Source organism: Taudactylus pleione, unplaced genomic scaffold, assembly GCF_031769625.1.
Source record: "Taudactylus pleione unplaced genomic scaffold, aTauple2 ptg000063l, whole genome shotgun sequence".
Lineage (NCBI taxonomy): Eukaryota > Metazoa > Chordata > Amphibia > Anura > Myobatrachidae > Taudactylus > Taudactylus pleione.
This window is the reverse complement of record NW_028284465.1, coordinates 1,006,917-1,019,466: the sequence shown is the minus strand read 5'-3', so window position 1 is coordinate 1,019,466 and position 12,550 is coordinate 1,006,917. Positions and strand designations below refer to the sequence as shown.

Below are 12,550 nucleotides of genomic sequence, written 5' to 3'. Positions count from 1 at the left end.
CATTCATATAGCCAGTAGGAAAAACCATCATAAAAATAACAGTAACAAAAAGATTTATATTTATTCTATTCCTTTACTGATATAGCGTCACAGGAATTACTGCACCTTATTATGTTTTATGTAGAAAGCAAATTCAACGAATTCAAACACATACTGTATAATTAAGTTACACTATAGCTGTTAAAGTGATATTATAGCCTACAATTACACTGCAGCTTACAAACAATATGTGAAATAGTACAGGTTCTATTATTACATTTGGTCAGGTGGATTTCTGGTTCCTGCACAGCGCAGAGCAGTAAGAAGAGAGCGCTTCAGTCTGGCGTTGCTGGATATTAATATAATAGAGTGCAGGCTTGGGTAGGTAAGGACACAAATACTGCACAACAATACACAGGCTAAATCTTCTGATTAGTAGCATAAAGTGATCATGTAGTTATTTATAAAATTCAAAGTATAAAAGAACAGAAAAGAGACCATATTTCTAATTACACTTATGTGAGCGTCTAGTTGGATATTAGTGAACCCTGAATCTTTGCTGCTCATGTTCCTGGTGTGTTTCAGGAGCGATACAATCAGAAGACAAATGGCCGCACTGAATATGAGGAACGGTACGAGGGATCCTGTGAAAAAGACGATGAATAAATATACAGAATTTGTGTCCAGAGTCACATTTCCAGTGCTAGAGCTGTTACTGTCATAGGTAGAATTCATGTAGTGTACTGGGTACATGAGCCACATGTTTGGCAGACTGGAAAGAAAAGACACCAGCAGTGACATCAGGAGCAGCCAGGGGATCATCCTGGAGATGTTCATCTTAAGTCTCATGAATAATCTGTTGCTGTAGTTTGTGATCTTCGCGCAGTAGAAGACGCAGAGCACGGTGCCCCACCACAGGCTGCAGAATATTACAAAATCTATAGCAGTGTCAGTATACTTAGTAGCATCCTTGGAAATGATGGAATGAGTGAAAATGACCACAGCACATTCATTGAAACCAGCAATTAGAAGAATGATTCTCACCACTCCCAGGCTGGTCATGATATAGTCAATGGTTTGAAGAGTTTGACCCTTCAGCCACCAAATGAAGATATGGGTCACAATAAATACATTGAGAAGTAATCCGATAAACATCAGAGAACAGAGGACAAATGATAACAGGATGAAAGTGGGAAAATTCATATTTTCATCACAGAGTAATGAATACTGTATTTCACAGCATCTGATTTACTAACAACCATCTTGAGTTAAACCCATCTGATGTATAGTGTGTTATAACAAGTTAGTATTATACATAGGGTTGTTTGCTTTATGTTTTGCATGACATTTGGCTACAAATCTACAAATAGCTATGTCATGATTACATTTTAACATTTGAATGCAATGACTAAATTAGTTACATAAATATACCTGTCAGACAAAAAAAAACCCTAAAAGCTTTTACCTGGCTTTTGATTGTCAGAAAATTTTGCCTGTCCCAGCCTGACCCTCCTCCCTTTCAGACAGAAAAGCATATCAACACAAGTATTTTTTCTGTCTGAAAGAGTCAGCCCATGTCGAATTTGCAGAGTCACCGACCCTGGAATCTTGACCCGGGTTGACCCTTTTACACAGAAAGTTGATCGGCAACTTATCAGGTAAAAGTGCTCTACCCGGTAATTTGCTTTTCTGTGTGAAATGGGTCTCAGTCAGGTATATGTGAAACTCAGGGCCTGATTCAAAGCCGGACGCTCTAAAAGAGCGCTCGCTCTGAATCAGGACGTTTTTTTTTTTTTTAAAGAAAGGCCTCCTGCCCGCTCGCTAAGCTGTGGGTGACCACCCACAGCATTTGCGAGTGGCTAGTTGATGGTCGCGATGGTCAAGACCATCGCGACCATCGAGGCTTGCGACGAGACCCTTTTGGTGGGGTCTTCTGTCTGCCGCAAGCCCCAGAGAGTTTACAGCTCTAACAGAGCCGGTAGCTCATCCACTGACATCACTGGTTTGGGAACGCCTCCATTTGTGTTGCCACCCCCCACCCCGCCTACAAAATGGGGCGAGCTGTTGATCAACATCGACAGCTGCCCCATCTTGTAGTGAGCCCCGGAGCGAGAGAATTTCTCGCTTGTGCATACATGTGGCACACGCCACGCACGCGCAGTTGGCCACCATTGACCCGCTTGCGAGAGCTATGCACTTGCAAGCGGGTCTGAAAATCAGCTCCTTTTTCACCTTTCAGCAATCTCCTGATGTTTGTGGGGGTTATTAATGATATTAGACTTCATGGAGATGTAATATAATCTGTATGCAGTGTTCCGATGACATAACTGTCAGTATACAGCAAACAATTAATGCCATAGTTTATTGTATAATAAATTAGTGTACAGCGCCAATGAAGAGGACTTGACAAAAATAAATGTAGGAAAAAAAATAATAAAAGAGGCACTCACATTCAGTGTAAAGTGTGCTGTTCACTGACTGTGAGTGCCGCCTTAAATTTCCACATCCAACTCGCCATTACGCGGCAGGCTACAAAAACCGATGCTTCATGAATATAACCAAATACGTTTAAAACAACAACATAATAATAATAAATAATAATAATAATAATAATAATAATAAATCCGAGCCCAGATAGGTTATCTTTCTACCAATGAGGTAAAGAAATTACACATACAGAAGAAAGTGATGACATATGCCGTTACACATGTGAAATACACAGGTTCTGTGGTTGATTAAAACCAGGAAAAATGCAGACTTTATATCAGCCACAGAATCTGTGTAATTCATGAGGGTCTCGGTTTAAAGGGATAGTATGGTAATCCTACGTATAAGTTACACAAAAAGACCTCCAGTAGGGGATGATTCTGAGATAGGAGCAAAGCAAAAACAAAAAGCAAGTAACTTATCTGGAGAGACGATGTTGCAATGTAAGGGGGGAGCAATATATTTTTCTATTTGCATGCAAGGTCTGCTTTTGCATGTGGACCGAAATGGCAGCTTTATTTTTACACTGCAATTTACTGTATAGTTGAGTTTGGACACGCCTCTCAAATTTAAATCTCTCTGTACTTTTCACATCTGCCCCTACTGCAGTGCAGCATGGTTTTACCCCTAAATGACAGTTACTTGCTATATTTTTTGCTTGGTTCCCAACTCAGAACCTGATGCATTATTGGCTTCAGGTAACAAGACATAATTTGAAAATGACTGAACTGCTGGATCAATTCTGACGGTAAAAGAAAGTTTCAAATCACACTTTCTATATATCTTAATACATGTTAATTTCTAAATAAACTATACTCTAATTTTATCCGAATATTTTGCCTTATGTCTGAACACAATATTTTAAAAATCATAAATAAAGGTTAATTTTTATAAATTATTCAGAGAATAAGATATAAATTATTTATTTGATTTATAAAGTGCACTGGATCAAAATCTTGTCTTTTTTCTGTTGTTAATTAATTTGTCTAATTACAAGATTATAAGGAAGCACCTCTATTAAATTATTATTGAGAATACTAACCAAATAGCTATTATTAACCACTTGAATGTTGTATCTAGGTCATTAGGAACAAATAATTTTATTTCTCTGGGTAAGGAAATAATACTCTACACATATATCGGTGCAGAATCATAACAGTTGTTCTGAACTTTCAATAAACTAGACTTTCCCATTCGAAGATTCACAGCAATACTATCTGAGACTACAACTATAAATGTATTGAAACAAATTATATTGGCCAATCAGTGCAGAGATTTGTTAGGGCACAATTGAACAATAGGATTATTTTACAACAGTACAATTAAACAGTTGAGTAGATCATTTTGTCTTCTAAAAAGAAGAGAAACAAGAGGCTGCTTTCTGTAAAGACTCATAATCTTCCATCTTATTTTGTGTCAGCGCAGATGACTAAAACATTAAATACTCTAGTGAAGTAGGGCACTGTACTGTACCAGAGCATCTTTTATTTGTTCAGAAACAAATCCTTCCCCATCACTCTACCCACTGGTGTCCAGCCCCTGCCCTGTCATATGAGCGGAGGCTGGAATGCATGGCACTGTCAGAGCATTACTCAGTGAATAGAAGACATATCAGACTCCAAGTATGTCTGTCTTTGGGATACTTTCTGGGACTGTGGAAGGGCCATTTATCAGAGGCTGTTGCCGGACAGATAAGATTACATGAATGGCTACAACACATTACTATGTTTTCCATCACTATGATGTAAAATTTAGTGAAATTTTCTGTTAGACACTTGATGTTCTACATGAGTAAAGCCTTCAATCTGATACAGTAATCATCAATAGAATGGTGTATTATTACCTTAATGATAATGTACAAATTAGTATATCACACAATCTCTTTGATAACTAGAAGAAAAAAGACAATTTGGAGCACATTTTATAAACTAGTTTTGGTTTACTTAAGCTGCCCAACCCTAAAATGTGTACTAAGAGTGTTTAGGGTAAAAGGCTAGTTCCAACAAATGTTGAAAAACTGATGTTTATGAAAATTATCTACAAATTATATGAGGAATAACTTTGCTGCCATTTACAAATGGTGTGTTAGGGTGGATTCCAGTGGGGATGAGCTAACATTGTGCAATGATGATATTAACAACAGTGATAATTGTGGTGATGATGAGGATGATGACAACTTTGAGGATGATTAACAATATTAGCCTTAAACCTATGTCTTCTTTTGTGGGGACCCAAACAAACCAAGCATTTCAGTCACAAAAATGGAAGTCCCTGTCACTGAAGTGATTAGTTTGTTAAACTGTACATGTCCTATTTAATATAAAACATAAGGGTCATGGGAGGGCACAAGGACAATTTCATTGTGCATCACTTTTCATTATGAAATTTTCCATGCAACACTTTTCATTATGGGCTTTGCCCACCTTGCTGTATTGGTGTAAAGACTACTAGCCTGTTACTCATTCACCATTAACCTGATGCCTGTGACTTGTAGGTTGGAGAAGAATATTATTATTATCTTTTTTCTACTAGGCTGTTACTCTGGCTTAAATCACCTATATTAACCTGAGGCTTGTGATTTGCTGCTTTGATTCAGTTTGCATTTGAAAGCTTGGCTTTTAATAATTTGTTACTTTTTCTTATAGTATTAAATGCTTCACCTTCCACTAAATACTTCACCTCCAGTCACCTGAATGGTCTCGGGCCTGTGATTTGCTGTTTGGAGTAAGTTTGATGGTGATCTAGTTTTCTACTGTACTAGACTTTACTACAGAAGCAATCATCAGTACTGGCCTAAGGCCTGTAAGTTGCTGCTTGGATTCAGTTTGCATTTGAAAACTCACATTTGGAAGCTTGGTTTTAAATAATTTGCACCATGTTTTCGATTTACTTTTACTTACAGTTATAAATTATTACCTTCCACTAAATACTCTACCTCCAATCACTTTGTACTCACCTTGGGCCAGTGATATGCTGTTTGGATTAAGTTTGATGGTAATCTAGTTGTCTAGTAGACATTACTCCAGCAGCAATCATCTGTACTGGCCTGAGGTCAGTGATTTGCTGTATGGAGAAGTGTGTTGGTAATATATTTTTCTTTCGACCAAACTTCTACTTTTAGGATGTTAGTTCTTAATTAATGAAAACTTTCCACATGGTTGTATAGTTTAATCAACTGCTATCCTGTCTTCCACTGCTGTGCCACTATGTTTCTTAGATGTGCTATTTTTTTTTAAACTACCATGTGTTTGTGCTGCTGCTCTGTCACAAAGTTTAGCCAGCCAGCTCACTGCAGCCTTTAGCCAATATTGGTAAAAACAATACTGTGAGCTGTGAGGTGGTCAAAATGACTGGAAATTTTATTAATGTTAATAATACCGTAGGAACAAAATCAGGTCCAAATTACATTATTTTAGCTGTTTTTTACCAGTGTTTAAAGAAAGACAAATCAAATGAGGGTGATTTTGCCAAAACCAAAAACCCAAAACATGACAATGATTTAGAACCAAAAACAAAACCCAGGGGTCTGCGCTCAGTTATAATATGATTAACTAAAGTGAATAGTAAAGAAATAATTTAAGTAAAAACAAATTCAAAGAACTGAAGTATTTAATTCAGTTACATTACAGACTATGTGAAACTAACAGCCATATTAGAGGTTATTATTAGTGCTCTACAGTTTAGGCATCATGCATAAAGCAATATAACATTTTCTCAATTGGATTACTAAGCCTATACAGCGCAGAACAGCAAGAAGAGAGCACTTTAGTCTGGCATTGCTGGCTACTAATATAATAGAGTGCAGGCTTGGGTAGGCAGATGCATAAACAGTGCACACAAAAAAATATAGGAGGAATCTCCTAGAAGGAAGATTAAAAGCATCAATACAGAGCATAAAAGAACATAAAAGAGAGCATATTTCTAATTGCACTTATCTGAGTATCTAGTTGGATATTAGTGAACCCTGAATCTTTGCTGCACATATTCCAGGAGTGTATCTTGAATGATACAATCAGAAGACAAAAGGCCGCACAGAATATAAGGAATGGTGTGATGGATACTGTGGAAAAGAGGAAGAGTTAATTTACAAAATTTGCTAAACAAATGCTAGAGCTGTTACTGTCCAGGGTAGATTTCATGTAAAGTGTACTGAGTACATGAGCCATATGTTGGGCAGACTGGAAAGAAAAGACACCAGCAGATAGGTCAGGAGCAGCCAGGGGACCATCCTGGAGATGTTCATCTTAAGTCTCATGAATAACCTGTTACTGTAGTTTGTGATCTTCATGCATTAGAAGATGTAGAGCATGGTGTCCCACCATAGGCTGCAGAATGACACAAATGTTATTGCAGTGACATCATATTCAGAATATTTATATTTTGGAATGATTGAATGAGTAGCAATTGCCTCAACAGTAATCCTAAGAAAAGCCACTAGAAGAATGATCCTCACCACTCCCAGGGTGGTCATAATAATGTCAATGATTTGAAGAGTTTGTCCGTTCAGCCACCAAATGAGGATTTGTATCACAATAAATGCATTGAGAAGAAATCTGGCAAATATTAGAGAAGATATCAAGAGACAAATGACTTCGGCGCTGAACTAACTTTGACCAAGTCTTTATATTTAATTAATAATTAACTGTATCTATGGAAAAATCATAAATTACCATACCAGCTACTAGTCCAATAATCAAGGTGTGTGTACACCCAATAGAAAGGTAAACCATAAACTGAAAGTAGGACAGCGCTTATTGATAGAACCAAATTGTGAGATGGCAGAAAATATAGAATTAAAATAGCCAGGTTTCCCAATGATATTAATGATAGTCAGGTTTTCCAATTATATTAAATGTAATCACAAAATACAGATAAAATATACATATATATCAATACAACTAAATAGATGCTTTTACGAATAATAATATATTAAGATCACGATTTATATAAACCGATCTCTGAACTTTCAAATTTCAATATATTGAATAAAAATAGTCCCCAAAAAAGCACCTCCTGATGGAACAGTTAGATGTTACTGGTAGTTAATTGATGCTCTACTTGTGTGTATATACGTAGTGAATATCCTATTTGGAAAGTTTGTGTGGGAATCACATATATATAAACAATTCCAGAAAAGCAACAGATGTAAGTACTGGTTTGTGAGGCTCTTGGTATCACAGGCTATAGCCGCACTTAGTATAACTGTACCATGGAGTTGTTCTAGGTAATTGCCTAGATTGGTCAGCCCTGCTCAAACGGTATCAACAACCTCCCAGATCTACCAACTGGTGTCCTCCGGGGTCTCTTGTAAGCACCATATGTTGTCCTGAGCGCTTGCTGCACTTCCTATGCAGGTCTGTATCCGACACGACAATCCAGTGTCTTTATTGCTCAAATCAGAAGGTACTGCAAATGGTGAGTCCTTGAAAATCCATATCCGACATGACACTCCAGTGTCTTTTGGCTCAAGTCAAAAGGTGCTATAAATGGGGGGTCCCCTGATGTGTTTCACCTCAACAGATAGGGAGGCGATTAATTTAATTTTCTTTTTGTCACCCTATTACACCAATGTTTTATTATTTATTTAAAATACACAAATCTTTGATTTCACCACTGGGACATCCTATTATTTCTGGGATTGGTTCACTTACCTCTGATTTATCTTTTTTCATTGATCACTATTTACAAAGTTATGTAGATTCTCAGAGGTCACATATTAGGGATTCTATTCATCTATTGCATAAATTGAAAGAGATCACTTGGTGCCCAGGATAAGGCTTTTTATCTATTGATGTCCAAGCACGCTACAATAATATACCATATGAAGCAATGATTTTGGCTGTTAAAATATTAGAACAGGACACTGACACCTCTGATAAACATCATGGATTTCTGTTGAATTGTATTAGGTTTATTTAAACACATAATAATTTTGTTTTTGACTCCACCCACTACTTACAAATTCATGGGATGGCCATGGGCACCAGATTCGCTCCAAGCTTTACCAATATTTATATGGGCATATTTGAAGTCCTACATATATGGGATGGCCCCTTTGGAGTGAATCTGGTGTTCTATGGCCGTTATATAGATGATTTAATTTTTATTTGGGATGGGGACTTTTCTTCTACCACTGACTTCACTAAGCTTTTGAATAATAATGCCATGAACCTATGCTTCACTTCTAACATCAGTCATGAGTCAATAAATTTTCTGGGCATTACTCTTTCAGTGAAAAGACAGATAAAAGTCACAATGGAGGTGCTACCCAGTAAACCATATACTACTGTATCATTAATAAGGTTTAATATGCAAAAAACACAAATACAACTGCAACAACAAAAATCACATAGTGTTGGAGACTGTGTCGATAGATGGAACTCACCAAAGTGATGGGACAATATTGTATGACAGTGGGATAATTATGCCCAAGTGTTTAAGACAGAGACAGTATGCTGAAAATAAAAGCAGCAATAAAGAACAGCAATAAAAAACAAATGTGACAATGATTGCTGGAAATAAATACAGCAATAAAAAACAATAAAACACAGGGGAGTTACCCCAAGGATGGATAATAGGAATGAAATGGGGACCCAATTGGGATGATGGGTAGAGTTTGTCCATTGATATGAGGTAAAAATCACTATTGTGATAGGACCATATGCTAAACGGTCTGATTGGGAGTCATAATATAATGGATGCAGCAATGAATCACATGTGAGTTCTCACAGAGAATAGAAAATTAATACAATAGATATGCAGTAAAAACAACCAGTACCCAATGAAATATGGGTAAGGGGAGCCCGTGAATCAAATAATGATGATATTCACATATACAAATAATGAGTCCTACCGCCTGGTTGAAGAGGACCCGCAGGTGATGGTGAAAACAGCATGCAGAGTAACCGGTTTACCCTGCAAGAGGCTCCAAGAGGCTTGTACCAGTTGCGGTGGAAGGAGTAGCTGGAAAGCATTTCCAATTTGCACAGGGAGTCTGCCAACACGTTTTGAGACACTAATTGGTCTCTTTGTCAAGGCATGGACACACCTGTGCTGATGTCCCCTTTTTATGTGGGTCCTGAAAGTCAGTGCTGTGAATGCCGGGCATCCTTCTGTCCAGCACTTCCGGGTTGCGGATGCTGGAAGTGATGTCATAAAGGTGGAGTTATTGCCGGAAAATGAGGAAGGGATGATATACTGTGGGCTTCAATGTCTTCATATCAGGTTGCGGCCATTTTCTTATAGTTTTATAGTGCTTATGTTATTTAGTGATAGCCGGAAAATGAAGAAGGGATAATATATTGTGGGCTTTGATGTCTGCATAACGGGTTGCAGCCATTTCTTGTAGTTTTACAGTCCTTATATTGTTTAAAGATAGATTCGGCTTTTAAAAACCACGAGTGATATTTCTAAAGATAATCTGTAGCAGTTCTGTAGGTTGTTAGGAGGTCAGCATAGACAGAGGTGGCCATTTTCTTGTGCTTTTAATTTGAAAATACATAAAAATATTGAATCCAAGTCTTTTATATGCGACACTTATATTTAAAGATGTTCAGTCCTCCAGGATATATGAAACAAATAGAGAGAATAAAAAGACTAAAAAATTAGAAATTAAACATGTGATTAAAAGTAATGCATCTATAAGAACCATTTAATCTTAAAAATTTGGTTCAAACCATTTGGAGCTAGGGTTTGAAGCTTAAAAATGGTTTGCAAGCTGTTTTATTTTCAATGTTTCTAGCTCTCCATGTGGATTTAACATTAGAGAGACCCATAAACAATTTGATGAAAGGTGGAGAACATTTGTGTTGTGCTCTAAAGTGTTCCAGTTGTATTTGTGTTTTTTGCATATTAAACCTTATTTATGATACAGTACTATGGGCCAAATGTAATAGGGTGAGAGTTTAGAAAATGTGAAAGTTTAGCAGTAATCTCTCACATTGGTTGAGTTTTATCTTCAAAACTGGAAAACATCTTAATGAGATTTTAAATCGTGAGAGTTTTTTAAGTCTAAAAAAACATGCAAGTTCGCTCTGTTACTTTGTTTTTGGACTCTATTACATTGGCAAAGTTTAAAAAGTGTCAGAAACTCTCACTTTTCTAAACTCTCACCTATTATATTTGGCCCCCTATGTTTTACTGGGTAGCGCCTCCGTTGTGACTTTTATCTGTCTTTTCACTGAAAGAGTAATGCCCAGAAAGTTTATTGACTCATGACTAATGTTAGAAGTGAAGCATAGGTTCATGGCATTATTATTCAAAAGCTTAGTGAAGTCAGTAGTAGAAGAAAAGTCCCCATCCCAAATAAAAATTAAATCATCTATATAACGGCCATAGAACACCAGATTTGCTCCAAAGGAGCCATCCCATATATGTAGGACTTCAAATATGCCCATATAAATATTGGCAAAGCTTGGAGCGAATCTGGAGCTTTTGTCACAAAGGCCTTCTATACCCAGAGAAGTGCTGTACTTTTCCCTACACCCTTTATACATCCGATTACTCTTTCTGTGGTAGATGACAGAATTATTTCTACTTTGTTTACTAAGAATGTCAATGGTAGTACATAATTGCATTGCAATAGTGGCCATTACCGCCCTTGGATAGACAATATCCCAAGGAGCCAAATGTGGAGAATAAGGCGCAACTGCATCAGAGATGAGGATTTTCATATACATGCATTTAACATGAAGAATACATTTTTAGAGAAGGGCTATCCTAAAAGATTGGTAGAAAATGCCAAAATACATGCAGAAGAAAAATATAAACTACAATTTTCTCAGGTCAAAGACCCCACTATAGATAGGAGTAGATCTATATACCATCCAAATAGTAACAGTCTAGACAAATAAAGTACAAATAATCCCTCCTTGGTATTTGTCACACAATTTAATAATCAATTGAGACATATTAGATTTATTATTAATAAGAACTACAACATTTTACACTGTGACCCTACTCTTTCTAATGCTATAAATTCTAGACCCAATGTGGTCATTAAGAAAAATAAGAACCTTAAGAGCTTTATAGCTCTAAGCATTATTAGTGGAAATCAGAGTAATATTACACATTTGGGTACTTGGCTTCCAAGAAAACATAATGGCTGCTTTTGTTGCAATCATTCTAGATGTCTTACCTGTGGCTTTATTTTTATCAAAAGAAGACAAGTTGTATCAGCCAGACTAGGAGCCCAATTTTCCATTAACACCTTTATCAACTGTCAGTCTTCCTATGTTGTATATGTACTTAGTTGCGACTGTCCCAAGCAATACATAGGCCACACTATGAGAATACTGAAAGAGCGCTTTCATGAAGATAGGCTGAACATACTTAAAGGTCTAGAGATGCATAGTGTCTCTAGACATTTTTCAGAAATGCATCAGTATAATGGCTGCAGTTGGTTGGGATGGATTGCACACATCTGTGGTGTGGTCTGATTGGGGGGAATGTGGAGGTGATGTGCGGTGAGGTGGGGGGTGGGTTGGAAGAAATGGGGAGGGTGAAGGGGTTTAGGTGGGGTGGGTATGGGAGGTGGGGTGGGTTTGGTGGGGTTGGGAGAGTAGGGGAGTGAGTATGTTGCAGGTGTGTGGGAGGGATGTGTGAAGTGCAGCACCCTCTTACAGGAGTAACAGGTCCTGATAATGGTAGAGTTTATAGTCCACACCAGCAGCGATTCGATGCCTGCCACACACAGAGGTGGGTCACTCACCACCTGAACTCTAGCAGCTCACCATCAGTGAGCCAACACAGCATCGGGGCCAGCTGCAGTGCAGACACTGCACCCACCTCTGTACCTAAACTTGCTGACAACGTTTTTGCAACATCTGGGTTCCAGCCACTGAACCAGCAGACAAAGGAAAAACAAAGACAAAGATTGGCATGCATCCATGTGCACCACACAAGCAACCTACTGGTAGGTATACCTAAGAACTAGAGACACTGCATCTCACAACCACTGAGTAGGACGTCACCGACATGAACTTCCTATCACAGATCCCACTCTCTCAGACAGCTCCTGAAGTCTGTAGACCAAAGGTCCAGCACAGATAACATGCTGGTCAATAACCGCATGGCAAGGAGCCCA

The 12,550-nt window shown here is 37.8% G+C and overlaps 1 pseudogene; it reads right to left on the bottom strand.

Moving 5' to 3' along the window:
- Positions 1-252: 252 nt before the first annotated feature.
- Positions 253-1,182, bottom strand: LOC148534833 (taste receptor type 2 member 39-like; annotated as a pseudogene).
- Positions 1,183-12,550: the final 11,368 nt, after the last annotated feature.